The sequence below is a fragment of the Peromyscus leucopus genome, chromosome 19 (assembly GCF_004664715.2).
Source record: "Peromyscus leucopus breed LL Stock chromosome 19, UCI_PerLeu_2.1, whole genome shotgun sequence".
Taxonomy (NCBI): domain Eukaryota; kingdom Metazoa; phylum Chordata; class Mammalia; order Rodentia; family Cricetidae; genus Peromyscus; species Peromyscus leucopus.
This window is the reverse complement of record NC_051079.1, coordinates 32708917-32721271: the sequence shown is the minus strand read 5'-3', so window position 1 is coordinate 32721271 and position 12355 is coordinate 32708917. Positions and strand designations below refer to the sequence as shown.

Sequence of the window (12355 nt, the reverse complement as noted above, 5' to 3'; positions counted from 1 at the left end):
ACACTAAGCAAATCTAAATTATAGTATTAGATCTTCCATGTATTAGGACTTTGTGGGCTCAATTGCCTCCTGTCCAGTGAAAGTAGGAAGTGAAATTCTTCCTAAGGTTTCTTCTAGGTCTAACATTTTCTCTCTTAAAACATTCTTTAGAGTCAAGTCTGGTGGTGCAAACCTGTAATACCAGTTTCTTGGAAGGCTGAGGACCACAAGTTCAAGACCAGCCTGGGCTAAAGAGTGATTTTAAGGCAATCCTGTGTAGCCTAATGAAACCCTGTCTGAAAATAAAGAGCAGTAGAAGGTGGTCCGATGGCAAAGCTCAGCAGTAAAGCACTTGTCCAGTATGGCAGAGGCTCTGAGTTCAATTCCCAGGGCTGCCAATACCAAACAAGAGCAACAAATAACATTGAGACAATGCTGAGGGTCTGAGCATATTTTCCCTCATCCTTAGAATATCAAAGCTGATGAAACTTGACAGAGGATTAAAAAAAAAAGATGTTTGGTGCCCAAAGCAAAAAGAGTCAGCACTGAGTGCCACCCATAATTCAGAAGCCTGGAAGATAAAGAGCTAACAAAAGCATTTAAAATGTTATTTGTTTATGTAACAGCTCTTTCGGACTCATTTGAGTGAGTGGTAGAACAAAACTGAGCATGCAAATGAGTCATTTCTAAAAGAATACACCCCTTAAGCATTTGGGCTCTCCCTATTGGCTTTTTATTGGATTGTCATGAGTTTTCCTTTAGGGAATAGAAAAGGAGGGTTTTGAAAGGAAAAAAAATATCCTGCAACATCAAAACAAAAACATGGATGGAGAGGCTATGTGGGCAATACATGTAACCAGCTTTGAAATGTGGCTTCTGATTCTAGGTAGTAGCACTAGGGATGTCCTTGAGAGAATAAATAGCCAGGAACTTTACCTCAGCGACGAGTTATGACAGCAGGCTTCATGTTTCACGTAAATGGTAACCTTTGCTTAGTGTAACCCTACCTCTTTGTAAGGGAACAGAATTAGACTCCACCAAATGAAGAGCCAAGATCTTGGCAGTCTTACCCTGGAAAGATGAAAAGATACATGGGCATAATACAAATGAACAATGGTGATGCCCTTATATATTGCCTGAATGATGAGGATGCCTGCTTACACTAGCTTCATGGAAAGTGTAAAGGTTCAGGGCTTTGAAAAAAATGCAACGTGATATTTACTTAAGATGAAGAGTGGAAGGATCTGAGAAAAGCTCCACTAGGGAAAATAAGAGGAAGAGAAATAAAATTAACGAGGTACAATATTTTGTGTTCTAAAACATTAGATGATTGAGAATACTTTGGATTTATACAATAAAGTTGGTATATTAGTTTAAGTCTTGTTCATTTGATTTGATGGAGAAGTTTAATGTGCTATTTTAATTTATTCTCTATGATTATTCAGATAATTAACTGAAGTCCACAAAGCAATACATATAATGATGAATTTTTTTAAAAATTATGTCATATATTTTTTGTTTTTAAATTATGTGTGTGCTTATTTTCTTTTTTTCCCTTTCTTTCTTCCCTCTATCTGTGTGTGTGTGTGTGTGTGTGTGTGTGTGTGTGTGTGTGATTGTGTTACTATAGATTGAATTCAGACTTCAAGTATGAAGTGCTCTGCATTGAGCCCACTCTTAGCTCCAGTTGAATATTTTAATGATGGCTTTAAAAAAATGTCTGATGTTTTGAAACATGAGAATCATCAAGGTGCACCCTCCCTTTTTTTCTAGTTTAGTGAGACTATTTTCTAGGAACAATGGATTTAGTTGTTTGTTTGTTTGTTTTTTTAATCTCTTGGTTCTTTGCCTTATGGCCTTTACGTCTATCTCTGTCTCTTTTCCTCAACCTCTCTCTTTTCAGAAAAAGAAATAATCCAAAATGATCTAACATAGCAATCTAATGCCAAGACTAAAGCACTGTTTTGTAGATTATTGAAAAGTTTATTGCCACTGGCATAGTGGCACATGCTTTTAATTCCTGTACTCAGGAGGCAGAGGCAGATGGATCTCTGTGAGTTTGAGGCCAGCCTGGTCTACACAGTGAGTCCCAGAACAGCTAGAGCTACATAGTAATATTCTGTCTCAGAAAAAAAAAGTTTATTTCCGCACACAAGGAGTTTTGCCTTCTCCTTGGTGTTCATTATGTTTCCTTCTTCTTCCTCTTCTCCTTCTTCCTTCTTCCTTCCTTCCTTTCTTTCTTTCTTTCTTTCTTTCTTTCTTTCTTTCTTTCTTTCTTTCTTTCTTTTTCTTTCTTTTTCTTGATTTTGTCCAGTGCCATGAAGGTAGACATTACTGATCATCTATACCTCCTTTAGTGTGAAATACTTACAGTCCTGCTTCTTATGGTTCCACCAGAGCTAAGAGGCATTTAATACAGAACCATTTACTCTATGAAGTGATGATAAAAAAAAAAACACTTGTTTTTTAAATAGCACACAGAGTTCTATTGGATATCTCTACAGCTCAATCTTATTGTTATTATTTTATTGTTTTCTTGTCCCTAAGACCCACATTGTCCACAGTCTTTTCTCTCATGGTTTCTCCATCAAGAGACATGGTGCCTATTCATGAGTTATGGATGTTACTGCTTCTTTCCCCCCGATGCTGATACTCTACTGTGTTTGAAAATAATCAAAATCTACTTTAAAATGATACTAACTGTGAGGCTCGTCTGGGACTGTGATGGCTTGCTGGGGATTGTTATTTTAACCTGTGTTACTTTTGTTTGTTGCACTTGTTGAACTCTGTCAATCTGTCTAGAACACCTGATGGTCTAATAAAAAGCTGAGTGGTCAATGGCAAGGCAGGAGAAAGGATAGGCAGGGCTGGCAGGCAGAGTATAGATAGAAGGAGAAATCTGGGAGGAGAAAGGAAGTAGCCAGAGAAGGAGGAGGACTCCAGGGGCCAGCCACCTAGTGACACAGCAAGCCACAGAGTAAGAGTAAGATTTACAGAAGTAAGAGAATGGGAAAATTCCAGAGACCAAAGATAGATGGGATAATTTAAGGAAAGTTGGCAAGAAACAAGCCAAGCTAATGCTGGGCATTTATAATTAAGTATAATCCTCTGTATGTGATTTATTTGGGAGCTGGGTGGCAGGCCCCCAAAAGAGAAAAGCAACCAACAATAGTTTGGCACCCAACATGGGGTGCCAATTGTCCTTTCCTTAAATTGTTGCTGCCTTTTAAGCCACAGCTGTCTGAATCAGTAACTGGAACTCTGTTGCTACCAGCAGTGGTTAGGCCTCTGCAAGAGCCACAGCTGAAGGGAATTCTGTTCCCTCAGGCACTGACTTTTCAAAGCTATGAGGGAACTTAATGAAACCTCGCCCTCTAAGAACTCAAGATTCAAAGGTTAAAGTGGAATTCTGCTTCTCAGAAAGGCTGAATAGCAAGTAGCTCTTCCTCTCCATGCTCGAGTCCTCCAAAAAAGCCCTCATGCTTCTCCTCACCCCTACTTAAAAACCCTTCTCCACCTGGCTCCTCCCTTCCACTTCCTGTCAGCTAGTTGCTGACTCAGCTTCCTCATTGCAGGTGAATATTATTTAATCAAACATATCTTTGCATCCCTAAACAAATGTTCCAGAGCATAAACAAAAGTAACACACCTTAATATAATATTCTACAGCAATGGCTAATCTTGGTTGTCAACTTGTCTACATCTGGAATCAACTAAAACATAAGCAACTGGGCACTCCCAGGTGGGATTCTCTTGATTAGACTATTTGAAACACGACCAGGCCCTCTAAATGAGGGCAGCAGCTTCCATTGGCAGTTTATATAAAAGGGGATGAAAGAAGGAAGCTGCTTTTTGCCTGCTGGTCCTCACTCTTATTGGCAACTTCATGCATCCTGTTGCTGAGGCATTCCTTCACTGATATTAGAACCTATTCTCTAGGGGTCCTCCAGGCCCTTAGCCGCAGACTGGGAATTCTGAATCAACTGGCCTTGTGGATTCTCAGTCTTTGCAGTGTAAGCCAATCTAATATTCTTTAATAGATCACTTCACCTATCACTTCTGTTCATTGAGAGAACCCTGATGAATGCAGGGGCTTATGGCTGTTCTCGTGTGACTTGATGTTTGGAATCCAGAATTTAAAAGTAGTAGGTAGTTAGTCTCGAATCCATGTGTCAAGATTTGAAGTAGGTACCGCATATCAAAAAATGATCACTTCGCTTACATGTCTGACACTTGGGTTTCTGTCACTGTTTCTTCATCCCACTCTCCACATAGAAGCCCATCTTTCTGGCCTCTCCCTGTGACCTGGACTTCTCACAGCATTGTGCCTATAGGGTAGTTGAATTTCTTACATGGAGGCTTATGGCTCTGAAAGCAAGTATTCCAACAGCCATTTGTTTCTTTAAAGAAAATGTTTCCTCACTTTGTGGTGTTTATGATTTCTTGGGCCCATAATTATAGCAACATATAAACTAATTTGAAAAGACATAATTTATAGGATTCTTCCACATAAAAGCTCAGACTTTAGGACTTGGTTCTAAGAGAATTTCTTCTGAATAGAACGGTAAGCCATTTCTCACTTTGTTTTATTAGGAAACTTTCAGCTATAGCTAAGGGTAGGACTGAGGACATCACCCCTGCTGCTGCCCCCCTCCTCCTCTGTTTTAGCCACTTCTCTCTGATAAAACAAGATGCAAAGCAACTTATGGAAAAAAGTTGTTTATGGTTGTGGGGGGGGGTAGTCCATAATGTTGGGGGAGGCATGGCTGCAGGCGCCTATAATCGAAAGCGGAATGATCACATTCTCAACAGCAAAGATGAAGCAGGAACACAGAACACTGGAAATAGGGTGAGGGTATGAACTCTTAAGGTCCATCCCCACGGATATACTTCCTCCAGGAAGGTGCAACCCTTCCCTGAACAATCCCACTACTGGGAACGGGATGTTCAAATGAGAAATTAAATGGTGTCACCATATAACAGGAGAGACAATACCCCAACTAGACATCCTATGCCACCAACTACAACCTCTTACACAGTCCTAGCACTCATGATGGTAACATGACACCATAACACGACTCTGTAGTCTTAGTTGTTCCTGTGAACACAGTATTCATCTTGACAATACCTACAAACACTGGTGTGTGTGTGTGTGTGTGTGTGTGTGTGTGTGTCTGTGTGTGTGTGTGTCTGTGTACAGGACTAGGTGACTGGAATGGGATACATTTTGTTGAGTCATTATCCAAAGGGGCCCTCACAAACATCACAGGGTTTTGATTACCCTCTACAACTAACTTGAGGATAGAAATATTGCTGAAGTCCCTACTTATTTATGCTATGAAACATGGAGAAATTGAGCCTGTGACCAGCTAAAAGCTTTATCCTTACTAATTAGCATTTACTGTGCTAGAGTCTACTTGGCATGCTATGGCAGGAGAAATTTAATATCATTCAAACTACAACAGTGACCTGTTTGCAAGATATACAGGCGCAACAGTGGCACAAATATTATGAAATAACCAACTATTTTTAAAAAATTGGCTTTAAGATCTACTCCATGAGATGGAACTCATACTTGACACCACAAATTGAAAACTGACTGCTATTATTCTACCAAAGGAACATAGCAATGAAATGGCTTATCACTCAGCCCTCACCAGAGAAGCTTCCTACTGCTGCTGATGCTAATAGCAGAGAGACCCACAACTGGACAATGTGCAGAGAGTGAGAAATTTTGGAGTACTCAGTCTTAAATGGGATGTTTCATCAACCCCCCCCCCCCCAGGCTCAGGGATCTATGCAGAAGAGAAGGCAGAAAGATTGTAGGAGGCAGAGGTGGTGGGTAAATCCACAGAAACAGTATCTTTCAGACACAAGAGGACAGATGTACATATGAACTCACAGAAACTGTGATAGTGCACAAAACCTGCATAAATTCAAACCAGGAAACATCCCCATGTGGAGAAGGAAAAATAGACACAAAGTTCCACCCCTAAACAAAAAGCTATTCAAGAGTGATGCCTGCTGAGAAAGGAAGATCAGTTTTCTTTAGTGTAGTAACAACAATGGGTATATCAATGACACTCCAGGACAAACCCCATGTCCAAGAGTAGTTGGCCAACACAGAATGAATTTCATGTTATTTAGTGTGCTTTTTTTTTTTTTTTCTTTCCGAGACAGGGTTTCTCTGTGTAGCTTTGTGCCTTTCCTGGAACTCACTCTGTAGACCAGGCTGGCCTTGAACTCACAGAGATCCACCTGACTCCCGAGTGCTGGGATTAAAGGCGTGCGCCACCACCGCCCGGCTATTTAGTGTGCTTTTTAAATTTGTTTTAGTATCTTTTGTCTTTTGTTGTTGTTGTTGTTGTTGAGGGAGGAAGGGAGAGAGTGATCGAGCATGAAGTTGGTGGCGTAGGGAGATGTGGGAGAGTTAGGAGTAACTGGGGAGGGGAAGAACATACTCAACACATATTATATGAAAAAAATTAAATAATAAAAAGGTTTTAAAAAATCCACCTCTAAAAAGGGGAAGTAAGATCCCTTTTAATGTCTTTACATCCTACAGAAGACACTTTATATTTAACCCTAAAACGTCTATGTCCTGTGATTCATATTATATTTATATTATGTTATATTTATATTATAAGTAAAAGAGAATGACTTTTTAAAAGAAATGCTATTGATTTTAGTATGTAAGTTTTCATATTATAAAGTCATGTCCAGTTTTTAAGAGGCTGTTCCATTTCTGTTTGCCCTAAGAACAGACAGACAGACAGACAGACAGACAGACAGACACACACACACACACACACACACACACACACACACACACACACAGTATTTGTAGGTATTGCCAAGATGAATACTTTGTGCACAGGGACAGCTAAGACCACATAGTCTCTCTGGGGTGTCGTGTTACTGTCAGGAGTGCCAGAACTATGTAACTAGAGGACTACGGAGGAGGAGAAGCCATGCATTAAACAGGCTTTGCAAATTAAAGAGAAAAGACCATGCCCAATGTTCACTTTCAAGTTTGATTTTTAATAGCTGTAAAAGCTGACCATTCTGGCATGGCTCTATGTACATAACCATCTAGGCACATGCTCTATATACACCTTATATACATAATGTCATTCACCGCAGAGGTATGGCTATTATTCTCATTTAACAAATAAAGAAACAAGCTTAGAGAGGTTAAAATAATTTCCTAAGGCCACACTGATTGTGAGTGGCAAAGACATCAATGAAATCATCACCATCTACCTTTAGAGCAGTAAGCTCTTACCATCTGCTCTCTGTGAGAACTTCTTGTAGCACATCTTTCCTATATACTCCATATGGGTGGGAAAACAGGCCTAGGCCTGGACAAGAAGCCCAAAGTTCTTAATTATCTTTGAATTTAGAAGCAATGTCATAAGTATCCACACAGTTATGCCTACCAATAGTCTTCACATACATAAGATCAGATCAGAAACTTACCTCTGACTGTGTTATCTGTTTGTTGCATAGATGTGTTATGAAATCAGTGTGGTATTGAGATGAACTGAAGTGTTGGTGTGTAAAAAGCTGTCTGTCGAATACAGTGGAGACAGATGGTGAGATTGTTGACTCCAGGTTTTGGATGTGAAACAGCTGCGGGCCAAAGCCTCGAAGAACCACACACAAGGCCTAGCAAAGGCAACACTGTGTGATAAAGAGATAAAGATGTTTACGCAAGCCAGCGAGTCAGTTATGCCTGGATCCAGCCCTGATGCTACAGAATATAAGGATAGCTGACCATGTTCTCCGGAAAGTGCTGAGGCATAGTGCCAAGAGAGGAGGAGCTGGCTGACAGGGTATGAGGCACTGGAGCCCTCCCTAACTTTCTCCGATTAGCATAGTTCAGCGTAGTTCAGTGCCACATCTGCATTGTTGAACGGTGTGAGAGGCTGAGGGGCTGAGGTACAGAGTAGGGTAGAGAAATGGGACAATGACATGCTTGTAGGTCGCTTGTGGGTCAAGGAACATCTTGCAATGCCAGGAAATCAGGGCAGAAGACTTGTGGCAAAGGATACCCACGCAGACAGAAGAGTCTGGGAAGGCACCCACAAGTCTGATGGGGAAGTAAATAATACAGTCAAAAGCATTGTTTGATAGTGTCACGTTAGGCCTCAACATATAAGATCTATATGAACATGAAAATCTTGTTAAAATGCAGATTCTAAGTACAACTGGGGGTGGATCCTGAGGTTTTTAATCATTTCTCAAAACGGGAGGTGAAAGTTGCTCTGCCTGTCTGTAGACCACCCTTTGAAAACTAACATGAACAAAGTCTTAAATTGGGAAAAAATGTGAAGTATAAAGCTAGATGTGGTGGCACAGGTATATTAACTCAGACCTTGGGAGGTTGAGGCTGGATGACTGTAGGTTCAAGGACAGCCTGAGCCACAAGGTGAGTTTGAGGTACTGGTGTGTGTGTGTGTGTGTGTGTGTGTGTGTGTGTGTGTGTTTCTGACAATATTTATTGAATCTTCAGAGCTACAGAAAACATATGGTGACAAGTGGTTTAACAGGAAGGGTTGGTTAGGATAAACTCTCAAAGAGTCTTGAGAGGGTAAGGATTTAAGTGACATCCCAGATTAAGAATTCATTGCCCATTTCTGTATTAGGTAGAGTGTCTGAGAGCATCTGTACTTAAGTGATATGTACTTCTTATCATGCATAGGACAGATGGGTTAAAAGTTTGAGATTAGGTACCAAGTGAGTGTCTGCCTAGGCTACAGAGTGAGGTCAATGCTAGTCTAGGCAAGTGAATGAGTAGTAAGATGGCTCAGCGAATGAGGGCCCTTGCTGCCAAGCCTGAGCTCAGTCCACAGAGGCCACAGGTTGCCTTCTGAACCCCACATGCATGAAGACACATGCACACAACCAGTAAATAAATGTGAAAATTGAATATATACCTAAATATTTACTGTATACGACATTACTAATTACTAATAGAGTATATAAATATACTGTATTACTAATTACTATATAGTTTACACACTGTATTGCTAATTACAGTATCATGGCTGTGCCATATTAAAGGAAGAGTCTAACTCTTGGAGTCTTATAAACCAACAGGAAACTGCCCTGCCCTGCCCACTTCTCACTTGTCCTTGTGGACAGAAGGCCATCCTCACAATTGAACAGCACATTAAAAGCTGTATGGAAAAGGAGTGCACAAGTTCTTGTCTTCAAGGATTTTTTACTGGGGGGCTTGAGAGATGGCTCAGCAGTTAGGAGCACTGACTGCTCTTCCAGAGGACCCGGGTTCAATTCCGAACACCATGTGGGAGCTCACAGCTGCCTGTAACACCAAGATCTGACACTCTCACACAGACATACATGCAGGCAAAACACCAATGCAATGAAATAAAAATAAATAAATTATTATTATAAATTTTTTTAACCAGGGCTTTACAAGGGAGGCAGTTACTTTTTTGACGCCCTACTGACCCGGAAAAGTACTCAAAATCATGAACAGTAAGATGGCTCAGCGAATGAGGGCCCTTGCTGCCAAGCCTGAGCTCAGTCCACAGAGGCCACAGAGGCCAATGTTGCTTCTAGCATTTATTATGGGCATTTCTTCTTTCCAAGACCTAACTCTCTCTCTCTCTTTCACTATTCTGGTTCAGAGTGTGGAAGGATCATGAGGGAGAAAGAGGGGGCATAGTTTAAGTTAAAGCTATGAATTCAACCAGGCTTCTAAAAGCTGATTACATAGGAAGTCCAAAGCATAGTAATATTGGTTACATGGCTTTCTTAAAGGCAGATTAAATTTAAACAAGCTGAGTTCACAGTAGAAAAATAGATTGAGTACACAGTTATAAATGTTCTCAAAGCATATTATTAATGTAGTTTGTAGAGCAAACATTTAGTTTCTGAAGGCAATTTTGTAAGAGACAGAAAAGTCATTCCCACACTGTATTCTATATCAAAACCTTGGAAATAAATTACTGGAGACATTTCAGAAAATTAAACTCTAAAAAAATACAATCAACATGAAAAGCACTATGCAATGAATAAGGGCGTTTTTATGGACTTGGGCATTATACACACAATGACAAATTTTCTGGAGAACTGGAATCAACTTCTTAGTGTTGAAAGAACTTTAAAAAAATAAAAGTTGTCAGAGATGAAGGGCAAAAACTCTAGAAATTCAGAGTCTAGAAAGTATAAAGTGAAAGTAAAGTTGACCCTTTCTAATCGCCAATTTCTTGCATATATTTCCAGAAAATATGTCTGCACAAGTAGTAATGTATATAAAATTATTTTTTTCTGTAAATGGGGTATATGTATATATCTCTAGTTATCTGTGCTTCAGCGTTTCCATTTTATGTAACATTTCATATATGATCATTTGAAAATAGCACATGAAGATATGAGCAAGTTTAAATTGCACAGGATGTTTAAATGATTTTTAATAGTTGGATTAATCAGTTCCCCATTGAAATATATGTGGGTTTTTTAGAAACAAACCTAAGTGGGAAGCTTTGATATGCTTTTGAATGATTTATTGTTATCTATAGTAGTGGATATAACAGGAAAATGAACACATTTTCCATTTCAATAGTTATGGCCAAAAAAATTGCCCTTTTCTCATTTGCTACATTCTCAGCATCTACTTGACTATAAGTTCTTTATAATCAATGCAATACGTTCTCTTATTGTTTGGTTAGAGTGCATACTTTTTCCTCATAGAGGAGGCTGTTCGTCTCTTCTGTAATTATTGTCACTTATGCTTCCCCTTCATTTACCACACTCAACATGGAACATTAACAATGTATCTTTACAATGTAACATTAACATGACTTTATAGAGCACAGTAAATTGGGTATTTAACAAATCAAATTTTGAGATTAAATTCTCCTTTTCTCCTTTTAAAAAGATAATATGTTGTTGTATCTTATATTTAACACCAAGATGATGACATTTGATCTTTCCTGTTTGAAATTAAAGAACAGTTGCATTTTATCCATACTCCAATCTATTTTGCTTTCATGCAATTTTGGAAAATTCCTGAAGCAGAACACACCTCCCCAACTGGGTAGAATTGTGTAGTTGACTTTACTCTCTCCCAATTCTGTTAAATTAAAACGTTACTTTTCCCCCCACTTTGGTGAGAATAACTTTGGAAATAAATTTGTACCCATGACTATAATTCTGTGCATATGTGTTGAGGGCCCATACATCTATTGGTGATATAACCAGTTTCTAAACTGTATCTATTTAGGAAGTCCTAGAAAAAAAACAACAATAATGCTGGTATTGGGTTTGACAGTTGTGGCCCAGGCATCAGTGGGACATGGAACAGAATTCTTGCTGAGGAATATGATCCTCACTTGATTCTAATTTTATCTTTGTGCTACAGCTCTAAAATGTGCGGACAGCTGGTGTTGGATAAATCTGTCCTTACAGGCTGCATGAGGTTGACATAAAATTAAATATCTGAGGTTAAATCCAAATGCAAAGATAGGGAAACGGTTGAGTCGTCTGTTGCTATTTCACCTTCTGCATCTTGGTGGATACTATCCACCATGAAGTCCTAGAAAACAACCTGAGGCTTATTATTAGCAGGGCATGGGCCTGATCTTGTTAAAGCTCAATACTTGAGAAAAGGAAGAATAGATTCTGGCTTTTTACCCCATCCTCCCCCCTGCTGGTAAAACAATAGGTCGTACATACCTGATTTGTTAGCAACCTTTCCTTTGTCTTTCTCCCTTGAATATGCGATTGCTACCAACAGTGAAGCCTACACTTCCACCTGGGTTGGCATAACAAGACCCTGTGACCTCTGAGAGTTTGCAGATGGGGGAACCCCAACCCCCTTCTAGACTTTTCTCAGGTGACTAAATAACTTGCTGGTTGTTAAGGAATAAATCTAGGTAGTGAGGTCACAGAATAGTCAGGCTGCTGGCACTTCTTCAGATGACTGGATTACCAAAGTAGAAAAGCACTAAAAATAAATCAAAGCACAGGTTCTCCTGCCAAGGGTAGAGTGCTGAGATAGCTAGTCTGCTGGGAAGGCTGTTGACATCATCGGGTCTCCTAAGGCACTATGCAAACTGGAGCCTGGATGAGAGACAGATTTGGTTATCATCTAATTGTTAGCAAAATCCTTAGTTCTTGTCCTGATGACCTATTGCTACCCCTTGCCTGATTCACTTAGTTTTCCCTCTTTCTCTAGTTAAATTTGTCCAGCTGATCTTCATAGAACAGGCCTTTTTTAGTGTTTGATTTTAGTGTGTGTGTGTGTGTGTGTGTGTGTGTGTGTGTGTGTGTGTATACATGCAAGTTTGTGCATCTGTGTGGTGGTCAGAGATCAACTCTCACTGTTGTTCCTCAGGAATCATCT

The 12355-nt window shown here is 39.7% G+C and overlaps 1 protein-coding gene across 1 annotated transcript in view; it reads right to left on the bottom strand.

Annotated features, from left to right (window-relative positions):
- The window catches only part of Myot (myotilin), a 65480-nt gene extending 53613 nt beyond the window's left edge, over positions 1-11867 (bottom strand). Inside the window, exon 1 of the mRNA XM_028881737.2 lies at positions 11686-11867. The gene's annotated coding sequence lies outside the window, so the exon portion shown is untranslated. The remainder of the gene's footprint in view (positions 1-11685) is intronic.
- Between the last annotated feature and the right edge of the window lie 488 nt (positions 11868-12355).